Source organism: Oryctolagus cuniculus, chromosome 15 (assembly GCF_051225735.1).
Source record: "Oryctolagus cuniculus isolate XC-2025 breed Fujian yellow rabbit chromosome 15, ASM5122573v1, whole genome shotgun sequence".
Lineage (NCBI taxonomy): Eukaryota > Metazoa > Chordata > Mammalia > Lagomorpha > Leporidae > Oryctolagus > Oryctolagus cuniculus.
Window position 1 is genome coordinate 90,880,039 of NC_142881.1, and position 25,058 is coordinate 90,905,096.

Consider the following 25,058-nt stretch of genomic DNA (forward strand, 5'->3'; position numbering starts at 1 on the left):
GCCTTGGGTTCCGGGCTCCATGCCTCAGGTGAGTTTTTCCTTTACCCCAGATCTCAACAGATCTCTGTCTCTCTGCTTCTCCAAATGCTTTCTGTACCTTGTCAAGTCTCCACAATTTCTACAAACTCAATTTCCTGGTCTTATTAGTGGGTATTTCCTAGATATTTTATTCATCGGTTCTGGGTTAAGTCTATCTTGTTTGCAGACAGGCAGTCTCTTGATCTAAACTCCCATTAGATGCAGTCCCTGGGTGGCATAGACAAGTCTCAGCATGTCTCTGGTATCCCCCACCTTGCTTATCCAGTCTGCTCTTTTGGGTCCCCATTGTCAGCTACTGCAGAGGAGTTTTACTGGGGAGAATTATATTCTCCTTCTCTGCTTCTTTGTGATTTCACCTGTGTAGTCAACAACACAGGTGGTAGCCAGGGCTGGCACTCTAGCTTACAGACACCTCTGCTAAGGCTCTTGACTTGAAAGATCGTTGTTGAAATCAGGCCTATTAGGCCAGACTCAAGAAGAGGCATAAAACTACTATTTTTCCCTATGTATGAAAACAAGCTACAGTATATATTTGACCAGGCAGAGGCCTAATATAGCACACTACCAGTAAGGGAACTGATCACTCCCAGTGTGTGCTATTCTGACAACTATATATCCTAGGCTTCGGTGTGGAAGGCTGAGCAAGAATGGGTGACACGTGTTAATCCCACCCTCACCTTCCTCCCTTTCCTGTGGGCTTCAGTGCATGTCTGGACACCACAGGTAGCAAGACAGCTTTAAGATGTCTCAAACTCAGGAGACATAAGGCCTGAAGCACGTGGGGTCAGCGCTGTGGCATAGCAGGTTGACACCCTGGCCTGAAGTGCCGGCATCTCATATGGCTGCCAGTTCTGGTCCCAGCTGCTCCTCTTCCAGTACAGCTCTCATTCCAACCAAGAGGCAAACTATCTACTTTTATTTCTTTGGCCCATGAGCATACAGAAAAATGCCTCATCATTTTCTACACCACTACCTTCCCTATTTACAAACTGGAGGATGGAGAAGTTAGCTTAAGTGAGTTACATAAAGTGCCAGCCCCTCTACTCTGACTCCCCACATCAGAACTCTGTCTCCTAACAGACCTCTTGCCTCTATTACCCTGCATATGCTTTGGTATGCATCAAATTCTTTTCCTAAAGTGTCAGAGTCCTTGGGTATATGCAGTGAGCCATCAGGGTTCTTCTGTTATTGCTTGTGACTGCTGATTTTAATCCCAGTGGAATTTTTTTATCAGGTGACAATTGCCCCCATTGTTTTAATATGGCCTGGGGGTTTCTGGGCAAGAATCTAGGCCCAATAACTTCAGATGCTGTTGAATGCATATGGGTTAATCCACATGATGACTTCTTGAGACCTGACTCCTAATCCCTGAGACTGATTTGAGTGACAGCCTCACTATTAGACATGCACAGTATTAGAGTATAAGGTTATTGTCTCTTTGCAGGGACTCCAGTTTCTTTCTACCCTGCCCTTTTGTGGGCTCTTACAGGAGCCTCCTTGTAGTAATTGCCCTCTTCTACAACCTATCAGATTCTCCTTAGGAATCTCTGGAGGGGTGTCCACCTGTGCTTAAACAATGCCCTCTCCCATTAAAACCTAACAATGGTGAGCAATCTCCAGTGGACATTTTGTCCCTGGCACATCAGTCCCTAGCCTACATTAACCCTTGAGACCCATCTCACAGTCCCAAATAGCTGACTGCTGACTAGGCATCAATGGCTTAAGGTATTTTTTCTTTGAGTAAAAGGAAAATTAGTTTCAAATTCAATTAGAATCTAAAATGATGTCTTTGATAAGTAGAATTTGATATAAATGTGACTTTGACTATAATATTATCCAGCAGTTCTGATGAACCATGTTGCTGTGGATTCGTTCTGAGAGAGGCACAGTGGGGGCAAGAGGTGTGGAGTCACAACACAGACACCAGCAGTCTGTTGAAAGCAGGCTAGAGGTGAGCAGCTCTCAGACTCATTTACTTTAGTTGGTGCAGCAGCTTATATAGCCGAGGCAGCCAATCCAGTCAAGGGGCAGTTTATGCCATAACCAATCACTGCCTCTGGCCAGGCAGGCTCTTTTGACATGTGGGTTCTGAAGCCATTTCCTGAGTAACTGACACTCGCTTGCCAGTGGCCATCTTGGCATGGCCTTCTCATTCCACCACAAACACATATTCATGTATCTAAAGGATATGAAATGTGTGCATGAAAGATATATGTGTTTTCCTCATTTTCATTTCAGCATTATACAAATGTTCCAAGTGTGGAATCGACCTATCAGCAGATAAGTGTATAACGGCAACCTGACATATATAAATACACATACACACACACACACACACACACACACACAATGGAATATTTTTTAATCTTAGCAATGAAGGAAATCCTATTAATTCTGACAACATGGATGAACTTGGAGGACATTCTGTTACATGAAATACACCAAGTGCAAGAAGAGAAATACCTCCTGTTCTCACTCATGTGTACATTTTTTCATTTCATGTGTATATTGTCCAATGTCAATCCCACAGAAATAAGAGTTTGGTGATTACCAACACTGGGAGGTGGGGAAGTCAGGAGATATTGATCACAAGGATCAAGATTGGTCAAGGCCAATGAGTTCAAGTGAACTATCAGACATTACGAGAAACACAGTTTTGAGAAACAGTTAATAACATGTTACTGAAAAGTGTTGATACAGTAGGCTGTAAGTGTTGTCAGTACAGGAAGTGATAAAGATGTGAGGTAAATCACATGGCAAATAATTGGACTGAACCAGTCTACAAGTGTACAAATATCAAATCACTCTTCTATAACCATAAATCCATGTAAAGCTATCCATTTTGAAATGAAAATATACCTGTAAGAAAAGTTTATTGAGATTGTTTTCTCATAAAGAGGGATGAGAAAATAGATATGACAACAGGAAATAAGTAATTGAAAAATAATATGTTTTCTTTCAGTTTTTATATTGAATCCATTGATGTGGAGAGCATGGTGCTTCCAGAATTTTGTATGGCAAAAGCCTCTGGCTGACGGATTGGTAGATATGGAAAATGAACTCCTACCCCTCTGTGGATCGTAGCCCACTTGCTTATAAATCATGAAGCCTGTTTTTCTAGCAGGATATTGCTATCCTATTAGACACAGTAATAAACAAACTTCCTGCACTGCACCTAGGGTCATCTATGACTGATGTGGTCATTTTGTTGCTGAACCATCACATGCAATGGTGCATTACTGAGTGTTTATTCCAATAGCAATTCTTTCTAAATCTGCCAAATCCCTCAAACCCATCTATTGGCACAACTGTATTTGTCCCCTTGTTCACATAGTGTAACATAGATGCTCTCCTAGGATACTGTGGATCCCAAGGGCTTGTCAGACCATGATGAAATAAAAAATGCCAGAGGGTTTGAGCAATCAAAAATGTGTTTTTCTGAAGTGTTTTTCCTCATAATTGAGAGTGACAGGTGCAAAGCCTCATGCAGGTGATCTTGAGTTAATGGGTGAGTTGAAAGGAAACAAAAAATACATCAAGCCAGAGCAGTTCTGATCAGAGGGACATTAAGAGCAAGGTCACAGCCATGTATCTTCCTTATAAATGTTTCCATTCTGCTTCTAGCTGCTGTTCCCTTGTCTAGATCATGAGACTGACACACATTTTGTACATGTTGAGGGCATACAGCAATGCTGGGAATTAGCTATGCCCTACAAAGAGATTAATTCTCTCTGCTGCATGATGAGCCTTTATAACTGGTCCATCCCCATGTTCTCCTCATCTCAGCTGAAACTGCAGGCTTTGGGTATGGCTTGGGAAGACATTGACATGTCATTGTCTCTGATTTTTTTCTTCCTACTCCTATACCCTTTACACACTTCACGGGTCATCACTGATAAAAGCTGCCGTACATACCTGAAGCCAAGTGTCTACAGAAATGGAGAGCTTGTGCTGGGTGTGTTTTTCCCCCTTTACTACATGGAAGTGGAAAGAGACATGACCCGGTTATCTTTTTTATTGAAGCCTGACTATAAAGTGGCTGCATCTTGGTAAGTTCAAGGATGTGTGTAAGTGTAAAGTGTGGTTATGCCTTCATGTGCAGCCATGATTGTGCCTGTGTATTTTCAATCCCTCTTGAGAATTCTGAAAAGTGTGGAAAGAGGAGGAGAAATGTAGATGATGCAGTGAATAAAGGCTGAAGTCCTCCACCTTCTTTCTCCATACACAACTTTTTATTTTCTATTTGTTTTCCAATCCTTTAGAGGCAGAAGAGAATAATCAGTATTTTTGTGCCTGCTGCATTGACAAGATATCTCTGATCAAGCATTGTGTTCTTATAATGAGTGAGAGTGTTGGAACCACAGTATCCCTACTGCTAGCACTCATGGAAGGGGTACATAGGAATCCTGAAACACAGAGAACCTTAGTTGAGTTCGATGTTAGGAACAAGGGGGCTCACTCTGTTGTCTCTGCTGACATAGCCATTGTTCAAATGTGCCTGAAACAGAAGCCATAGATGTCTGAGATCTACCACCCTATCAGACCCTGTCCCACCATTGATCAAAAATTGGGTCTTACTGGAGGTATTTGGGTCCTTGATCCTGAAAATGAGAAGAAAGGGAATCATCTTCCAAAAGTAGTTGCTGGCTGTCTCTGGGTTCCTACTGATTTATTTCTCCAAGAACAACAGCAAAACTGCATTCATTCTGGGCTTCACACCTGTGTAGCATGTGCTGCTGATAACTGGGTTACTGCAATTATGCTTGATGAATGGGTTGGCAGCAGACAATCTGTCTCTGCATACCTTATTGGTTACAACAGTAGAGTGTGATTCTCAAACGTTCAAGAAAACTACCTGCTCATGTGTCTGGGAACTGGGGGACAGTATACCATCTGTTTAAGCGTGTTGGTCTTTTCTTGTAAGTTTCTTTTGGAATTTGACACTTGTTACCACCAGGTTGCTTTACATGACAGGGTGAATGCTAATTTTTGAGGAATAATTGCAGTCTTGTAGTCATTCCTAACCTGTACCTTCACATTATCTGTCACTTCTTGATGTATCATTTTAAGTTTCCTCATCTCTTATTTTCTCTATTTACCAAAGTATAAAATAGAACATTTTATGTAAAACATTTCATTCATTTGAATCCTCTGGATATGTGGTAGCTACTGATTGTATTTGCTCAGAGATATGGAGACAAGATATGATGATCTGAAGATGAAGGGATCTCTAATGTCAGGTACTCTGTTTAGGGAAAGTAAGGCCTTATTCAGGAGCACAGGGTGAAAGCCTTCATATATACCACAAAATTAGACTACAAATTTTTTACTCTGCCTCCTGTCCTCCAGCCCAAGATTTATCTGGCCATCCTCATTCTATACAGAAGTGGGACAGTCACCATGTGTTTCTCACATCCTAGAATATTCTAAGCCTATACCTGGGCAAATCCTGATGTGTACTCAGACTCAATTCTTCCTCAAAGGGGCTTCCATACCTGACAGTATATCACAAAAACATTTTCCTATAACTTATGGATGTTATTGTTTCCATGCCTACTAAATCTCACTTTCTGTACATAACCCATGTTTGTTTACCCAGTTTTGGGTATTTAGGATGCTGCTAATGTTTCTGTGATGACAAGTAATAAAGTAATATACAAATGCTAATTTTTATTTAATAAAGTTTGCATACTTCTCACATAATTAGGGAAAATTCTAGGACCCTGGGATATGCTCTTTCATTGAGTTTTTGGTACTACTGACCAAATACTTGCTGATAAATCAGATTTCCATCTTCATATCCAAAAATATGTGAGATAAGAGTCATGTGACTGGGTTTTTGAAAAAAGATTTATTGATTAATTTATTTACTTATTTAGTTGAAAAACAGAATGACAGATGGAGAGATAGAGAGAGAGAAGTTTTATCCAGTGGCTCACTGCCCAAGTGGCCATAGTGGTAAGGGCAGGGTCAGGTTGAAGCCAGGAGCCTAGAACTCCAACCTGGTCCCCCACATAGGAGCCCAAGTACTGGGCCATCCTGAACTGTTTGTCCAGGTGCATTAGCAGGAAGCTGGATTGGAAGTGAAGCAGTCAAGACTCCAAGTACTTCAACATAGGATGCTGGTGTTGCAGGAAAACTAAAGTTCATTTGTAATTGGTTCAATTGTCTGTTTTTTGCACATCTACATTACGACCAGAAGGGACATTGAGGTTTTTCTGTAGCATGTGATGATTTTCTGGCTCTATCCTTTTTTAAATATTTATTTATTTGCTTGAAAGACAGAGTTACAGAGAGGAAGGGAGAGAGAGAGAGAGAGAGAGAGAGACACAGAGGGGGAGAGAGAGAGACAGAGGGAGAGAGAGAGAGAGAGATCTTCCATCCACTGGTTTACTCTTCAGATGGCTATAATGGCTGGAGCTGTGCTGATCCAAAGCCAGGAACCAGGAGCTTATTCCAGGTCTCCTACATGGGTGCAGGGGCCCAAGGACTTGGGCCATCTTCTACTGCTTTCCCAGGCCATAGCAGAGAGCTGGATCAGAAGATGAGCAGCCAGGACTCAAACTGGTGCCCATATTGGATGCCAGCACTACAGGCGGTGGCTTTACCTGTCATGCTACAGTGCCAGCCCCTGGCTCTATCCTCTTACGGTAATTCTCCTTTGTCTTAGTAATCTCAAAGCCAAATTTCCTGTACAAGTCAACTGACTCATTGTTGATCTGGACATAAAATGAAATGCTATCAAAAATGCCATCTTTTTAACAGATGCTTAAGTCATGATTTAACATTTTTTCTCTATTGCTCGCCTTTGGTGAAGTGTGAGACATCCTAGTATCATGATGAAAAGCCTCTTCTGATTCTGGGAATGATCTACCCTACAGCATATCGCATCTACAGCAATATCATTGAAATGGGCAAATTTTGATAGCTGTCCAACCTCCAGAAAATCCTTGTAGATCTTGTCATTGTAGCTGGATGAAAATATGACTTAGTTCATTCTCTCCAACCGTTTAATATTGTGTGGTGTAGGGACCAGCACTGTGATGCAGTGGGTTAAGCTGCTACCTGAAGTGCCAGCATCACATATGTGCACTGGTTCAAGACATGGCTGTTCCACCTCTGATCCAGTTCTCTGCTATTGTGCCTGGGGAGGCAGCAGAAGATGGTCCAAGTGTTTGGGCCCTTGCACCCATGTAGGAGACCCAGGATAATTGCTCCTGGATCCTGCCTTCCTCCTGGCCCAGCCTTGACTCTTGTGGCTTTTTGAGGAATGAAACAGCAAATGGAACATAGTGCACTCTCTTGCTTTCTCTCTCTGTAACTCTGTAGGTCAAACAAATAAATCCTTAAATAATAATAATAATAATAATAATAATAATAATGTGTGGTATCATATCTCCCAACTCTCTTGTCTTCTTTGTCTGCTGTGATTGTTGTTTCTGCTTCTACCAGTGCTATCATTACTGCTTCCCAGAGCTCTCAGCACCCTAGGATAAGGCCACTCAACCCCACAACCTGACTTAGTCACTTACAGAAGGGAGATGAGTCAGTGATGGAGACCCAGAGAACTGAGGAGGGCTGTAAGCCTCTAGAAGGGGTAGGAGGTGTGCTACCATGAGAGTACCTGCATGCCTCCACACATGCAATCAGGGCCCAGAGTTTCTTACTTTGTTACTTTATGGATGTTTTTCCCTTTGTGCTCAGAGAAGATACATGGTATGATTTCAATTTTTTTATATTTGCTGAACTTTGTATTATGGTCAAGCATATGGTTTGTCCTAGAGAATGTTCCATGCATTGATGAAAAGAATGTGATTCTGAAGCTATGAAATGAAATCTTCTGTAGATATCAGTTAGATCCACTTGTTCAATAGTGTAGATTAGCTCTATTGTTTCTTTGTTGATTTTTGTCCAGGTAATCTGTCCCTTGTTGAAAGTGGGGAGTTGAAGTTTTCCATTATCATTGTAGTGAGTCTATCTCCCTTTAGATCCATTAACATTTGTTTTGAATAGCTGGGTGCCTTAGCATTTGGTGCATAGCCATTTACTATAGCCACATCTTTCTGTTGAACTGATCCCTTAATCATTGCATAATGACTTTGTGAGTCTAAGAGTTACCTTGTTAAAATTTACTTTGTCTGATATTATTATAGCCATTGCTGCTTTTTAAATTGCCATCTTCATGGAATATCTTGTTTCTGTCTTTTAATTTTCAGTTTGTGTGTATGTGTGTTTTGTGATGTGTGTTTCTTGTAGGCAGCATAGATGGGTCATGTTTTTTAATCCATTTTGCCAGTCTGTTTAATTTAATTGGAGAATTTAGTATTTTTGCGTTCAAGATTACTACTCATAGGTAATTATTTCATATGGCTATTTTTGTAAATATCCCTCCCGGTCTTCACAGTATAACATTAAAGTATTATTTTGCTCCCTTTGGGGAGTCATATTTTCTTATTTGTTCACTCTTCTTGTACTTCTACATTTATTTTTGATGCGTCTGGGGAAACCTTCATTGGTAACTCCTCTGAGGGCTTTGTTTTTGTAAATGGACCTCTGTGGCTTAATGGAATTCCTGCTCCTTCAGTAGATACACAGTGTGTGAGCTGGGTGGGGTCTAGGTACTCTGGCTAGAATTTTTGGGTGAGACAAGAGTCCAGAGTGACATTCAAGTTGGGTATCATAGATATCCTCTGTCACCGGCAGGGAGAGGGTGTGATCGTGCTGCTGGTGTGTTCACAGCCTCAATCCTCTACATCAAGGTGAACCAACTGCTGAAAGTAGGCTAACTATGCCTGTGCACATGACCCATGCATGTACACAAATCACACAAAGGGTCTATGTACTCTGTAGTGTCATTGCTGACCCCTACAGGAGTTCCCTCCCAAGGACCCAGGAAATTCTGTGCTTCTGGAATCAGATAGAGTGATTGCCCATGGACTCAGTCACATTCCACACCCTTCTGAGTTTCCTAGCCTATGCAGAACTCACACAATAAAAGGATTCCTACAGTCGCAGGCTACAAGATTCCCATAGTCACAGCATTCAGGGGACCTTCTCTCTTCCCTGCAGTCTTCCCCATTTAGGAAGCAAGGCATCCAATTCTCAGAGCACGCCGCCCGCCCAACAGAAGTCAGTTGTTGCTCCACTTGGCAAGCTGAGTCTGGTGCTTTGGTGGGGGTCCAGGAGGGCAGAAACACACCCTCCATTCACGCTAATTGTGCACCCTATCCCCCACCAGCTCTCCAGCCCAGACTCAAAGTTAGGGCAGACCATAAAGTCCTTCCTCAGACAAAATTCATCAGTGGTCACAGCACATCTGCAGCATCCACCCACCTTGTTCTGGGAAGCAATCCTTTTACTGCTAATGTAGGGCTCCCTTCAGGATTTCCTCTAGGGACGGTCTGGAGGTTATGAATTCTCTCAACTTTTACTTATCTTGCAAAAGTCTTATTTCTGCTTCACTTTTAAAAGATAGTTTTGCCAGATGTAGTATTGAAAGATCTTTTCTTTCATGATCTTGAATATATCATTCCATTATTTTCACACCTGTAGGGTTTCTGATGAGAATTCTGCTGTTAGACTATTAGGTTTTCCTTGATACATAACTTGACATGTTGATCTGTCTTTGAGGATCTTGCACTAACCTTGAGTTTTGCCAAGACTTTAGACTTTTGTCTGAAATATGCCTTGTAGAAAGTCTATATTTGTTGACTCTGGATGGGGTCTTTTGAGCTTCCTATATTTGGTTGTTCACATTTCCTTCAAGACTTAGGAAGTTTTCAACAATTATTTCATTCAGTAGTTTCTTAATGTCCTTTTCCATCTATTCTCCTTCAGACATCACCATGATAGGAATATTTGTTCACCTAGTGAAATTACACATGTTCCTTAGGTTTCCTTGTTTAAGATACTTTCTTATAAGGAAGTACTTTTCTCTGAAGAGAGGAAAGAACTTCCACTTTGTATATGACCCTTTCTAAAAACTGACAGAATTTGTGGACTCAAAAGGCTTCCACAGCCTTGGCAGCTCACATCAAGAGCTTCAGGTGATCACTGACATCGTAAATAAGAGTGTCAGTTGTTAAATCAATAACAGGAGTCACTTGCTCCCCATGTCGGACATCTGTCCTTAATGAGGTGTACTATGAGAATCAGTGGTAAAACTTGTCTTCAAACTATGCTTTATACTTTGTGTGTCTGTGTGGGTGCAAATAGTTAAAATCTCTACTTAGTCTAAAGTTGGTCTTCCGAAGATAAAAATTAAAAATGAATCAATGGAAAACAGGATGGGAGAGGGAGTGGCAGATGGGATGGGAGTGGGTGTGAGAGGGCAGGAATGGGGGGAAGAAACACTATATCCCTAAATGCTATACATATGAAAATTTGTATTCATTAAATAAAAACTTTCAAAAAATAAAATAAAATCTACCCTCAAAAAAAGATAGCTTCTTTTTATTTTTGACTTTCTTATTTCAAATTCAAGTTCTCAGGATCAGAAATTCTTTCTTTGAATTAGCCTATTTTGTTGGTGAATTTCTCAATTGTCCTTTTTTTAAATTGTATGATAGAACCTTTTATCTCCAAAATTTCTTATTTACTCTTTTTAAAAAAATCTGTCTTTAAAGATTTATTTATTTACTTGAAAGTCAGAGTTACACACAGAGAGAAGGAGAGGCAGAGAGAGAGAGAGGTCTTCCATCCACTGGTTCACTCCCCAGATGGCCGCAATGGCTGGAGCTGTGCTGATCAGAAGCCAGGAGCTAGGAACTTCTTCCCAGTCTCCCACACAGCTGCGGGGGCCCAAGGACTTGGGCGATCTTCTCTTGCTTTCCCAGGCCATAGCAGAGAGCTGGATCAGAAGTGGAGCAGCTCGATACGAACCGCCGTCCATATGGGATGCTGGCACTGCAGGTGGCAGCTTTACCCACTATACCACGGTGCCAGTCCCTCTTATTGACTCTTTGTAATTATTTTTTCTCCATTTCATAGTTCTAATTCATATCATGCACAGTTTTTCTTGTTTCTCTGAGTTGACTATATTTGCTTTTATCTCATTAATATTCATTGGATTATTATTTTGAATTGTTTTTCAGGAAATCATAGATTTCTTTCACATTAGAATCTACTTTTGGAGAGCTATTGTGTTCTTTTGGAGGTTCCATGCTTCTTTGCCTCTTCACTTGCATCATGTACCTACGTGGACATCTGCACATGTAATTGAACAGTTTCTAATTTATGGAGTACCTTTCATGGGAAAACAGGGTTCCACTTGTGTAGTTTCTTTGATTTTATTTGTAGGTAACCCCAGAACTCTAACCTCCAAAGGATCTTTTCTGGTCTAATCAATATCAGTAATTCTCTGAGTCCCACAATGGTCCTGTCTCTTGCAGTTCATTGAGGTAGTGATCGTACTTTCTAATGGATGAGAGCTTCCAAAGATGTGTGTCTTCAGACCCCAGAGACTTGTATGTAATTTTCACTAAGGCTTGTGGTGACAGTAGCCACATTCCTAGTCTGTTATGCACTTGAAGGGCTGTCCTACTATGTCTCCAGACAAGCCTGAGTGATGCAGGTGCTTCTGGAACTGATAGTTGTGGACCTGCAACTTAGTGATGTGAATGGGAAGTAATACTGAGTAGTAACACTGGGACTTACAGCACCAAAATCCTCAGCCCTATCTCTTGTAAATATAAAAGGAGACGTTGCTCAGTTCCTAAAGAGTGAATACAGGTCATCATGGGGATTGACAGGTGTCAGTCTGGAACTCTGAAGTGTAGACAAGATTTCCCCTGACTCTGAAGATTACATAGAAATGACTTTGAGGATTGTAATGCTAACAGTCACAACCCTGGATCTGCAAGACAGGATAGGTATCTTATCCATGTAGCAAAGTAAAAACAGATTATGCTGGGACTGTGTACTGGCAGCATTGGTCTTGTAGCAGTGGAATGGAGATAGAGCCTTCATCAGACCCTGCAGGAAAAGCATAGGTGGCTCCAAGACTTATAGAGCCAACAGTAACAGTGAAAGAGCAGCAGGATGCTGTAGAGACCTAACCCATATAAAGCTATGTATCAAGGAAAATCCCATAGTCTAACAGCAGAATTCTCATTAGAAACTCTGCAGGTGATAAAAGAATGGAATGCTATATTCTAGATCTTGGAAGAAAATTTCTTATATTCTGAATTTCTGTTAAGATGAAATGAGGATCATGGTAATTGGAGAATTCCTCATTTTGTTAGGTTAAATTTATTATATGTTGTGGAAATAATAGTAACGAATACTGGTAATGCAACATAAATCAGGGCTTTAGTAGAATATGAAAAATAATCCTACAAATTTCACTTTGAAGCTGATAATTCCTACAGATTTTCTATCATATTTGTGCAGGATCGAAAGTTTAACACTTAGCATGCTTCTACTAGGGAAATAAAGAATTATGTTCATCTTCTTCTGGTTGACAGCAAGAGCTACAAATAGCATAGAGGAGAATAAAAACTTTTCCTACAAAAAGAAAAATCATCACAATAAGATAAAACTACTAATGGTCTTAATTTATCCTTCAACTAAATTAAATTAAACACTGGGTAGTTCTCAATAGTCTAACTTTTGCTCTGGATATACTTAGGGTATAACAAGATTGCAATAGGAACTAAAAATCTTTCTGGTTCAAGCAGTTATATAAAGGCAAAATTTCTTTAATCAAAAGTAGAAAAATTCAAGTTCTATATGTAGAAATAACATACACAAGATTTGTTACAATAGAAAAACTAATTTTTCTTAAATAAAAAACTCCGTCATTTGGGAACTATATAAAAATATTTCATGAAAATTTAATACAAATTTCATCACACATTATTATTAATCCCATCAAAACATAACAATCAATGCAGATGAAATAAAGTATGATTGGATAAATATGTATAGCATCACAAAAATTTATTAAGAAGTTTTAATAAATTCAAATTATAGATGAATATAAAAAATTAGAAGATACTCAGACCAATTATAAGGGGAAAAAAAAAACAAAAGAATCATTCTGAGAATGATAGGATGTCCATTCTCTTGGAGACATAGAGTGTGATTGCTCTTATTAAATTCCTTTTTTTTTTTTTTACAGGCAGAGTTAGTGAGAGAGAGAGAGACAGAGAAAGGTCTTCCTTCCATTGGTTCATCCCCAGATGGCCGCTACAGCTGGTGTGCTGTGCTGATCCAAATCCAGGAGCCAGGTGCTTCCTCCTGGTCTCCCATGCAGGTGCAGGGCCCAAGCATTTGGGCCATCCTCCACTGCCTTCCCGGGTCACAGCAGAGAACTGGACTGGAAGAGGAGCAACTGGGCAGAATCTGGTACCCTAACTGGGACTAGAACCCGGGGTACCGGCACCACAGGTGGAGGATTAGCCAAGTGAGCCGTGGCACCGGCCACTCTTATTAAATTCTAGGAGCTCATGATTTTGGTGAAGATACCTAGAAAAATTCAGAGAACTTTCAAGCATAAAATGTGAGTTGATGAGGATAATTCAGCACAGAGAAAAAATTATAAACTAAGTGAATGTCATGAGTTCTCTAACAATGAATTAGAAGTCCTGAATCAAATGCTTATTTCCAAGGTAAATGTAATTTAGCAAATCTGCATTCCCCAGGAGTTGATATAATACCATATAAAATTTTAGGTTGTCACCCTGAAAAATGACTCTGTATGGTTAGAGAGGATACCACTTCCCAGTGTTTGAACAACTAGTAACGTAGATATCATTTAAACTATTCCAAGAACAAAAAGAAAATAAAAAATTATTTCACCTTAGTTTCTGTCTTTAAGGAGAGATGGGTTCCCATACTTTGATCAATAAAGATTTTTTTAAAGAGTTAATGAAGATGAGTGTATGCATGACACACTTTCACAGGAATCAAAATGCCATTTCAAGATCTTCCAGAGATCTTGGAACCTAAGTCCTGCCATTTCGATGTGCCAGGGCTGGAGGACCACTGAATGGAAGCCTGAGTATGCCCATTGCAACTTCAGGGCTTGGTTGGGGGTCTTCCCTGAAGTCCATGATCTGACCCTTCTCTGTAATGCTGCCCCTCTACCTAGGTGGTTGTGGAAGAACTAGCAGTATGTGCTGACCTTTCACTTTGCCATCCAGGAGATCAATAAAGACAGCCACCTACTCCCCAATTTGTCTTTGGGCTTCCAGTTCTACAATGCCTTTCCCAGTGACCAGTTCACCTTGTGGAGCACTCTGAGTTGGCTTTCTGGAGACTATATACTTCTCCCTAATTACACTGGCCAGACACAAGAAAAATCAGTTGCAATTATTGCTGGAAGTACAGAGCATGTTCTGCTGAAATTGGAACGCTGTTGGAGCTCTACAAAATCCCACAGGTAAATGTGCTGTGAATTCTGTAGAGAAATACTTGAATCTCCCTCATTACCATTTTCTCACCTCTGATGAATGGGAAATGTGGAAGCCAACTGTACACATCCCACCATGGTTTAAAACAGATACCCAGGAATCTCCAGCATTGTGAAATTATTAACAGATGAAAGGAGAGTAAGAAAGGGAATGAGGGATGGATATGGAGATCCTTCACTCAGATTACTTTCTAGTGCCAATACATCCATCGAGGAATATTGACTGTAGAACACTCGGAGCTCTGTGCCTCAAAGGAGCTATCCGTATCAAAGGGGAATATTCTATCATAGGATAGGGCTATCTACAGAGGTATGCACAAGCAAAAGATTGTTAGGTGTGGAGACACAAAGACCTAGCTATCTGGTTCCCTTAAATACAACATTGAAGTTGTTCATCAACAGTCAGGGCAAGGGCTGATCAAGTCACTGTTTCTCATAGTGTCCATTTCACTTCAACAGGTTTCCTTTTTGGTGCTCGGTTAGTTGTCAATGATCAGGGAGAACATAGGATATTTGTCCCTTTGGGACTGGCTTATTTCACTCAGCATAATATTTTCCAGATTCCTCCATTTTGTTGCAAATGACCGGATTTCATTTTTTTTTACTGGTGTATAGTATTCTGTAGAGTACATATCCCATAATTTCTTTATCCAGTCTACTGTTGCTGGGCATTTAGGTTGATTCCAGGTCTTAGCTATTGTGAATTGAGCTGCAATAAACATTAAGGTGGCCGGCGCCATGGCTCACTAGGCTAATCCTCTGCCTAGCGTGCCAGCACACCAGGTTCTAGTCCTGGTCGGGGCGCTGGATTCTGTCCCGGTTGCCCCTCTTCCAGGCCAGCTCTCTGCTGTGGCCAGGGAGTGAAGTGGAGGATGGCCCAAGTACTTGGGCCCTGCACCCCATGGAAGACCAGGATAAGTATCTGGCTCCTGCCATCGGATCAGCGCGGTGCACCAGCCACAGAGCGCCGGCTGCGGAGGCCATTGGAGGGTGAAGCAACAGCAAAGGAAGACCTTTCTCTCTGTCTCTCTCTCTTACTGTCCACTCTGCCTGTCAAAAAAAAAAAATTAAGGTGCAGACCGCTTTTTTGTTTGCCAATTTAATTTCCTTTGGGTAAATTCCAAGGAGTGGGATGGCTGGGTTGAATGGTAGGGTTATATTCAGGTTTCTGAGGAATCTCCAGACTGACTTCCATAGTGGCTTTACCAGTTTACATTTCCACCAACAGTGGATTAGTGTTCCTTTTCCCCACATCCTCGCCAGCATCTGTTGTTGGTGGATTTCTGAATGTGAGCCATTCTCATAGCCTTGGCAACTCATGACAAGAGCCTAGGGTGATTACTGATACCATAAATAAGAGTGTCAATTTGTTAAGTCAACAACAGGAGTCACTGTGCACTTACTCCTCATGTAGGATCTCTGTCCTTAATGTGCTGTACATTGTGATTTAATGCTATAACTAGTACTCAAACAGTATTTTTCACTTTGTGTTTCTATGTGGGTGCAAACTGTTGAAATCTTTACTTAATATATACTAAACTGATCTTCTGTATATAAAGAGAATTGAAAATGAATCTTGATGTGAGGGGAAGGGGAGAGGGAGCAGGAAAGGGGAGGGTGGCGGGTGGGAGGGACGTTATGGGGGGGAAGCCATTGTAATCCATAAGCTGTACTTTGGAAATTTATATTCATTAAATAAAAGTTAAAAAAAATAAAATGTTGAGACCAACAAGGAAAAAAAAATACAACATTGAAAATCAGATCTCCCCAAAGATACTAAGGAGTGATTGAGGTTAAGTAGTTAGAGTAGTGTTCATTGACTGTCTACCCAATTCTGACTTACTATCTACCAATGCAGATTTCTTCACAGGTCTAACAGTAAATGCTTCATTTACAACTCCTCATATCACAAATTGTTTTTGTTTGAGAAGCAGAAAGACAAGGGCAGCCAGAAACATTGCAATAACTAGTTTACTCAACAAATACCATGATGCTTGTTTAGCTGGCTATCACAGAATCTGGAATCCAGGAAATTAATCCAGGTCTCCCATATGGGTATAAGTAACTTAATTAAATCAAGCCACCACTACTGCCTTCCAACGTCCATATTACTGCCAAACACAGATCACAGCGGCATAGGAAAATGTGGGGCTTGACAACTATTTTACCAAAAATCAAAGATGGAAATTTATTGTGTTCTTCATAACAAATTATGTTATTGTGTAAAACTAAGTTAACTCCAAAGGATTAAGAGAATAACGCACTAAAGATTTATTTCTCTGTTGGAGTTTACATCTCATACTGGTTGCTGGGGGAGTAGGCTCTGGTCCACAAGTCTCACAGGGTGATAATACAGAAAAGACAACTATCTTAGTGATACTGCACCCAAAGTAAATGCATTTCCACTGCAGGACATTAAGAACACATAAGGATCTCATGCATTTTTAATATTATGAATGATGAATTCATTTCTTCTGAAAGTGGTTGACTTTGGGAATGTTTTTTCTGTGTGTAGAATGAGAGAACTGCATTATCTCCACAGCAGTCTCCTTGTACCCAATAATATTCTGCTCACATACTTCTCTTTAACAAATATCTTTCACCCTCCCCAACAGAGATAATTCCATATGCCACTGAAATTATAGTTATGATAATTATATTTTTGCTTTCAGCTAACATATGGCCCCTTTGATCCCATGCTAAATGACAAAGACCAGTTTCCATCTCTCTATCAGATGGCTATCAATGATAGTTCTCTAGTTTATGGAATGATCTCCTTGTTGCTGTATTTTGGCTGGACCTGGGTGGCACTCTTTGTATCTGATGATATGAAAGGAGAGTGGTTCCTTCAAGATCTCAAAGCAGAGATGGTTAAAAAAGGTCTCTGTGTGGCCTTCGAAGTGAAACTCCCTGCCACTAAGAGAATGTTTGCATCAACTGATATCAGTTTCTTGACTAGGCTCAGAAGTTCATCTGCAAATGTCCATATACTATATGGAGAAGTAAGTAGCCTCATCAATGTGGACATTGCAGGACCATACTTTTTAACCACAGGAAAGGTGTGGGTCATGGCAGCAAAGTGGGATATTGTTGTACATGAGACATACCATATGCTACATTCTTTGCACGGAGGCTTCTCATTTTCTCCCCACGAGGGAGAAATCCCTGGCTTCAAACATTTCCTAAAGACAGTGAACCCTTCCCAGTACCCAGAAGACTTCTACCTCAGTAAACTGTGGCTCCACATTTTTGGCTGTTCACCTGCTGGGTCACTTTGTGGAAAAATTGGAGTGTGCCCACCAAATGCTTCCACTGAGTTTTTCCCTGGAGACATTGACATGATGACCATATCTGACTCCAGTTATTTGGTCTACAATGCAGTGTATGCAGTTGCCCATGTCCTCCATAACATACTTTTGGAGAAAGCAGAAGCAGGATCGCCAGGAGATATAGCCCAGCCTATGCTTCTTCCCTGGCAGGTAAATATACCCCCAGAACAGGACATGTATTGAGCACCTGATGGCATCTGATTGCTTTTATGTCAAGATCATTAAGATCCAGAATAATAGAAAATGTTTTTTCACATCCCTCTAATTATTTATATCACTGTAATTATTATTTGTATTTGAAGAATTCTGAAGATAGACTAGGAATTCAAATTCTGCAGCGACATCACAATGTTTTTTAAAGATTTATGTTTTATTTATTTCAAATATTTACAGAGAGAAGAGGAAGGACAGAAGAAGAGGGGAGAGAGAGAAAGAGAATCTTCCATCTGTTGATTCACTCCCCAAATGGCCCCAGTGGCTGGGGCGATGCCAGGCCAAAGCCAGGAACTGGTGCTTCTTCTGGGTCTTCAATATGGTTTAAGGGACCCAAGCACTAGCGCCACCTTCTGTTGCTTTCCCAGGCACATTAACAGGGCATTGGATCAGAACTGGAGCAGCCAGGTCTCAAACTGGTGTGAATACGGGATGCCAGCATCACAGGTGGAAGCTTAATCTGCTATGCCACAATGGCGGCCTATAACAATATTTTCTATTGGAGGATGATATGCTGTAAAATATTCTAATACAACTAGTAACAAAGCATAAAAGAAAAACTTGATCAAAACTATTATTTTCTTTGGAATGCATGCAAAACCAGAAAATATGGCCTGTGGACCATATCTCACACCAACTATTTCATATATATATATATATATGAATATGTATGTGTATATACATACATACATACATACATACATAACACTGTGTACTATTCCCTCTATGAGAAATTTTGGGGGGAAAATATAAATGGATTCCAGATAATACCTATATTTATTTTGAGAAATCAAGTGTTATTAGGCATGACTACTTTTAGAAAATCTGCAACCATCAGGGATCAAAGACTGCCACCCTATTGTTAACTATGAGAACACTGAGGATATACCTAAGCACAAAGTATGCCCCTTGGGTTACAGATTAATTTGTCTGGATTGTAGGCCTGTATATTTGAATCCATTACCCATTTATAAAATATATTTAGAATTTCCTGCCTACACATAGAAGGGAAAAATAAATTTATCAAATTTGTTGAACCAATCAAATAAATTTAAAGCCTGTATAAAGGAAAATACACATATGTAAAAATTCATATCATGAAGAGCACTTCTCCATATAATTTCTATGCTCACATATAATAATCATCTTTGATATACCATTTGTACTTTGCTAGTGATGTCACTTAGAAAAGTAAGTGACTGCAGCTGGCTCTGTGGCACAGCAGGGTAAAGCCCTTGCCTGAAGCACCAGCATCCCATGTGGGCACCGGTTCTAGTCCCGGCTGCTCCTCTTCCCATCCAGCTCTCTGCTATGGCCTGGGAAAGCAGTGAAGAGGGCCCAATTCCGTGGGCCTCTGCATCTGCACAGGAGACCTGGAAGAAGCTCCTGGCTCCTTGCTTCAGATCAGTATAGCTCTGGCCATTGTGGCTTATTGGGGAGTGAACCAGCAGATGGATGACTGATCTCTCTATCTCTACCTCTCCTTCTCTCTCTGTGTAACTCTGACTTTCAAGTAAATAAATAAATCTTAAAAAAAAGTAAGTGACTTTGTCAAGTGGTCTTTCAAAGATAAAGTATAGATTATTTGGATTTGTCTAATTTAATGAAGATATAATAATAGATGTTTAAAGAATAAGACATTAATTTTATCCCACAGCATGTGTCATGAGACTCAGAAGGTAAAGGAAAACACACATTAATAATATCCTAACTATCACCAACAGATTTTGAAATTTTGTTTTTGTTTATACAATGTACTATCTAACATCAAAAGATATGCCTATTTTCTACATAAAACAATCTATGGGTAGAGGGAGAAAGAAAAATACCCTGTTCATCATATTCAAACTAAATATTATAATATATGGACATATAAATCATAGAATTGTATAAGTTTGGACCTACCTAAACTATCAGCAATATCCAATTTTTAGAAAATATTTATTATAAAAATCTTTGCATGGATTTCTAATTAACCTAACTGAAAGACATTATTATTTAATTCAATTATATTAAATTATAAATAGTATACACATATGCCTATACCTGTTTATCCACCACCACCGTGAAGATATTTAACATATAACTCCATGCGGTGCCCATATGGAAGTGCTAGGGTTAGTTTCCACAGTCTCAACCAAAATTCCATGAAGAAGCTTGCAAAAGATCCCATATCTTAGTCACCCTCTAGGACACATCCTACAATTTTTCTGACTGGAATAAATACTCCCTATTGGGTTTTTTGAAGTAAAAATCATCTACAAATTGAACCTATGTGATGCTGACAACCCAAACAAAACCCACACCTCTATAAAAATCTAAAAGCTGTTAGGGAGGAGGAAAATGATTATTTAGTACATTTGCACTCCCTGACACTCCTTTGAATTCTCTCCCTCTTTCCAATTATGTTTGTCCTTCAGCTTCATCCATTTTTTTAAAAAATAAAATTTACTAACAGTGCTGGGGATGACATATCCTTCCATGAAACAAGAGACCGTATGGCACAGTATGATGTCCAGAACATTGGAAATTTTCCTGGTGGTCTTCAGTTGTTGGTAAAAATCGGAGAGTTTTCCTCCAAGAGTCCACATGACCAAGTCTTGGTCATCAGTGAAGAGATGATAGAATGGCCTCTTGCATTCAAAGAGGTAAGATTCTGTATCAATGTTGAGCACATACCGGATGATCTGATAGATTACTGAGACAAGATTAAGTGTGACGCTTTTAAATTCCCATTTCATATCTCAGCTTCAAAATATATGGTATTATACATATTCTGAGATAACATGTATAGAAAGTGTAATTATGTATATGCTACTGGTTTATTTTTTTTGGTTGGATCATATTTATTCATACAGCAACTGAGCAAAAAGAATACACAAAATTAATGAGTAGAGATCAAAATATATACCTACAGATATTAAGTATGTTCTACTTACATTCTGAAATCCTTAATCACATATGATGCAGGTACTCATTATTTTAATATACTATGAACACAATTGAATTATGAATTGACATTATTTACCTCTTTGTATATATTATTCCAATTTTCATTTTTAATTGTGCATGTCATTCAGTCTTCAATATATGTTGTACATAAATCTCAAAGCTTTGAGCATGATTTCTGTCATTTTTTCACAACTGGACTATACCAGGCAATATTTTGTGTGATTTATATAACATCATTGTTTGCATCCCAAATGAGTTAGTAGTTTCCAGAATCTGTGCTCTCTCTAAACTTAGAAGCCCAGAAGTAAAACACAATCCATAATTTACAACACAATCTCAATTTTGTTTTGAGTACAGTCAAAAGTGTGCCTACATGTGATCCTTATGATCCTTTTATGGGCAATATAAAATCTTCTATACAAACACAAGTGAGAACATGATGAAAATACACTCAGACATTCAAGTTCTCTTAATCGTTACAACATAAAAATCTTCACTGAAAATATTTTGAATGAAATGCTTCAATAAGAGGGGATAAATACTCAGAATGAGGGTGGACATCTATGAAATTAATGTAATCAGGCACCTTCATAATATTTGGCAAAATGTTGATAAAGTAGGAAACTCGATCATAGAAACCTGGATTATATGATATCAGCACAATATGGGTTGTGAGGAGATGTTCTGGCAACCTAAAATTGCAGGTCAAGTTTCTGTTGTGAGGGGGGAAATATTGACATCCTGTCAAAGTAACAGATGGTGTGCAAAATCATGACAAATGCTTCTCTTTTCTCCCCAGACTCCCAAATCTGTGTGTAGCCAGAGCTGTGTTCCTGGATTCAGAAAAGTGCCACAGGAAGGAAAACCTCTCTGCTGTTATACATGTGTTTTTGTTCAGAGAGAGACATTTCTAATCATACAGGTAGAAAATACATAACTTCCCCATTGAAAACTCCACTGTCTTTACTGTTAAAAAAAAATAAAAAGGAAGCCAAGGATATGTTCAGTAGGATCATAGAGTATTAACAATTTTATAATAACCACATCCCACATTACAGTATCTGAGTTTGGTTCCTGGCCCCTGTTCCTGACCAGCTTCTGAATAATGTAAACCCTAGGAGGCAATGATGATGGCTCAAGGAATTGAGTCCCTGTCACCCAAGAGGAAAACTTGTATTAATTCATTGGTTCTTGACTTTGGTTCATACCAATCCTAGCAATTTGTGTTATTGAGGAGTAAATCAGCACATGGTAGACCTCTGTGTGTGTCTGTCTCTTTATTGACCTTTTTCTGGATGTGTCTCTGCACCTGTCACAGTAAGTAACAGAGCTTATAATTTTTTTTAAATAAAATGAAGTGTCAATGTGTAAAACAAACATCAGATTACCATCATGGTTAGAGAGAAATGTCATTTTATATTAAAGGACTATCCTTAAAATTTTGGATCCTGAATTAATTCCCATTTTATGTATCAATTTATAGGAAGTATAAATGTTTATATATATTATAAAATATATGTTACATATGATTATGTTCTGTTCCTTCTGTCTTATTCAGCATTATTTCATGGTTGACATCATACTTTAATTGAGATTTCTTTCCAGAATGTTAGAATCAATTGATCATGCAGTATCCCTCTATGTGGACACTGTCTTATCTAAAATAGTTTATTATAAATCATCACTGTTTAATTATTTTGACATGGTATAATATACATATAGTTCTATAAAGTTTCATTCTGTAAATTGACAGGATTTTTTTCTTGCTTTTTTAAGAATTGATTTTTCTGATTCTACAAGGGAGAGATGTTTGTATGGGCATGAAATTCCCATAGATGATAAAACCATTTTAAGTGAATAAGCTACTGGCAATTAAGTACTAACACATTCCCATTGTATAAATTATGTTCACAAATTTGTGCAATCATCATGTCTAGGGAGGCCCAAAGGGTTCCATCACCCATCATTAAACTCCTTCATTAAGCAGTCCCTTGCAAGTCCTTAAGACTGCAGTTCATGAAAATATCCATCTCCTTCAATTTCTATGTAACTACTTTTTCTGTATATTTCTTAGAACTGGAATCAGATACCTTTGTAGTCTAACTTCTTTCATGTGGTACTTAGCTTTTTATTCATTCAGATTATAGCTGTTATTCCTCCTTCTTTTTGTAACTGTATATTACATCTTATGGATTTGGTATATTCAATTTATGCAGCAATACAGTGATGGACATCTGTTGCAAGCATGTTGTTCTGAATGTTTATGTGTAGATGTGTGTTTGAGTAGAAATCTCCAGATCTTTGGAGTTTACAAGGATACTTCAGATTGTCTTAGGGATAAGCAGTTACTATGTACATTTATTGTGGTGAAAAAAATTAAAGTCAATATTCTGCATCTTCATGTACAGAAAAAGGAGTAGATAACATCCCTACATACAAAGGAGAGAGTCAATGCATGTCTTTCTTATCACACACATGCAACACTAATGCTCTTATGCCTGGTGGTCTCTCACTCCAAACTTTGAACCAAAAAAAGCATGGTTCCTAGAACCTATCCAAAGAAACCCTTTTGATATTCATGGCTGAAGACACTGTATGGAGTGAAGCTGAAATAGTCATGTTAGCTTAACTAGAGAAGTAGGGTTACCATTACCTGGGTTACAGTCATCCCTTCACCCAACCTTTGGAATCAGAGACAAAATCCTCTCTAATGCAAATGCTGAACCTGTTGTCAAGATGCACAAAGCACAGCTGTGTCCCTCCTCTCATTCTTTATCTTCTGCTCCCCAGTTACCCTGTAGCCCCCAGAAATCAAATAGAACTACACTTTCAAAATTCTTCAAGGAAATTTAGTAAATTTCACATTCATCCACACCCATGTTAGTTCATATTTGAACCTAGTGAAACTCTCTGTTCTCACTTCTGTTGCATGAAACTACCACTCCATCAAATTCTTATCCTTCGTGTGTTTACTGAATATGTACTTGGTTATGAGCAGTTGATGAGTCTTGTGTAATTTAGGCCTACTTTTTGATAAAGGCAATATCAAGGTTTCAACAGTGAAGAGTAGTAACCACCAAGGGCATAATCACTTTGGGAGTGTTGACAAATTCACTTACTGTTCTAAGTCTTCACACTAACAAAGCACAAATAGTATATAGTATATTAAATAGCATTATTGTAAGTAAACATGAATATTACATAGTAAGTAAATTATCTGATGCTAATTTTAATATACATAATTGTTTTGGGGAAACATTTCATTTATTTTATTTGTTCATCTAATTTGATTAATGAATGTGTTCACTGTACATGGAAGCAGGGTTTCCTAAATACTCCATATGTGTTTGTGTGTGTGTGTGTATTTAGATAATCCAAGCTTACAATACGTGTGATTCAATTTATAACCCAAGTGGTACATCCTGTGTTATGTGTAGCCTCAGTGGTCTCATTTAAAAATGGAACCAAAGTTCCTGCTCCCTGACTGCTGCAGATCTTCTAGTAGTATTTATTTCTAACATTTCACTTCCTGAAATCATTTTAGGATATGTAGAAATCATTTCTGTTTTCCAGAATTGGTGGCAGCATGTGAATGTCTCATCTAAAACAACATCCCAGTTTGCTTCCCCATGGTTAAATGACATTCTTCTACAAGTTCCACATTGACAAAACTCCTTACATCGTCGTATAGTACATACAGATTTTCAGAAGAAACTCTGATCCAGGCCAGGAAAGTGATCAGTTGAGTCAGACCTTCTCTTAGCATCAGTAAGCTTTGCTGCAAAGACCATACAGACATCTTTCTCTTCAGACTCTGTTTTGATTTCCTTAAAGGAGTACTTTCATATCATACCATTAGACACAAAGAGGGATACAAATGCTGGGGGAAATGCAGCAATAAGGAAACAATTCAATGATCCAGAGAGCTGTCACTGGTGGCAATCTGACAGGTGATGGAAACTTGTCTTTGTCACTTAACATGAGATGAGAAGGACCATATATTAACTGAAAGTAGAGGGAGCAATTATGAGATGGCTTTTGTGAGACATGACTTCTCGCTATTGGGGAGTGTGTAAAAACATTCTCCACAAAGGTAGCCTCTCAAGAGAACT

General features: G+C 39.2%; 1 long non-coding RNA gene and 1 pseudogene across 1 annotated transcript; one reads left to right on the plus strand and one right to left on the minus strand.

Moving 5' to 3' along the window:
* The first annotated feature begins 3,932 nt into the window (after nt 1-3,932).
* Nucleotides 3,933-22,506, plus strand: LOC100359069 (uncharacterized). The gene is made up of 3 exons (XR_011382680.2): nt 3,933-4,088; nt 20,415-20,642; nt 21,746-22,506. It is a non-coding gene; the product is annotated as an uncharacterized LOC100359069 (long non-coding RNA).
* Nucleotides 6,201-7,655, minus strand: LOC149122180 (N-alpha-acetyltransferase 50-like; annotated as a pseudogene).
* Nucleotides 22,507-25,058: the final 2,552 nt, after the last annotated feature.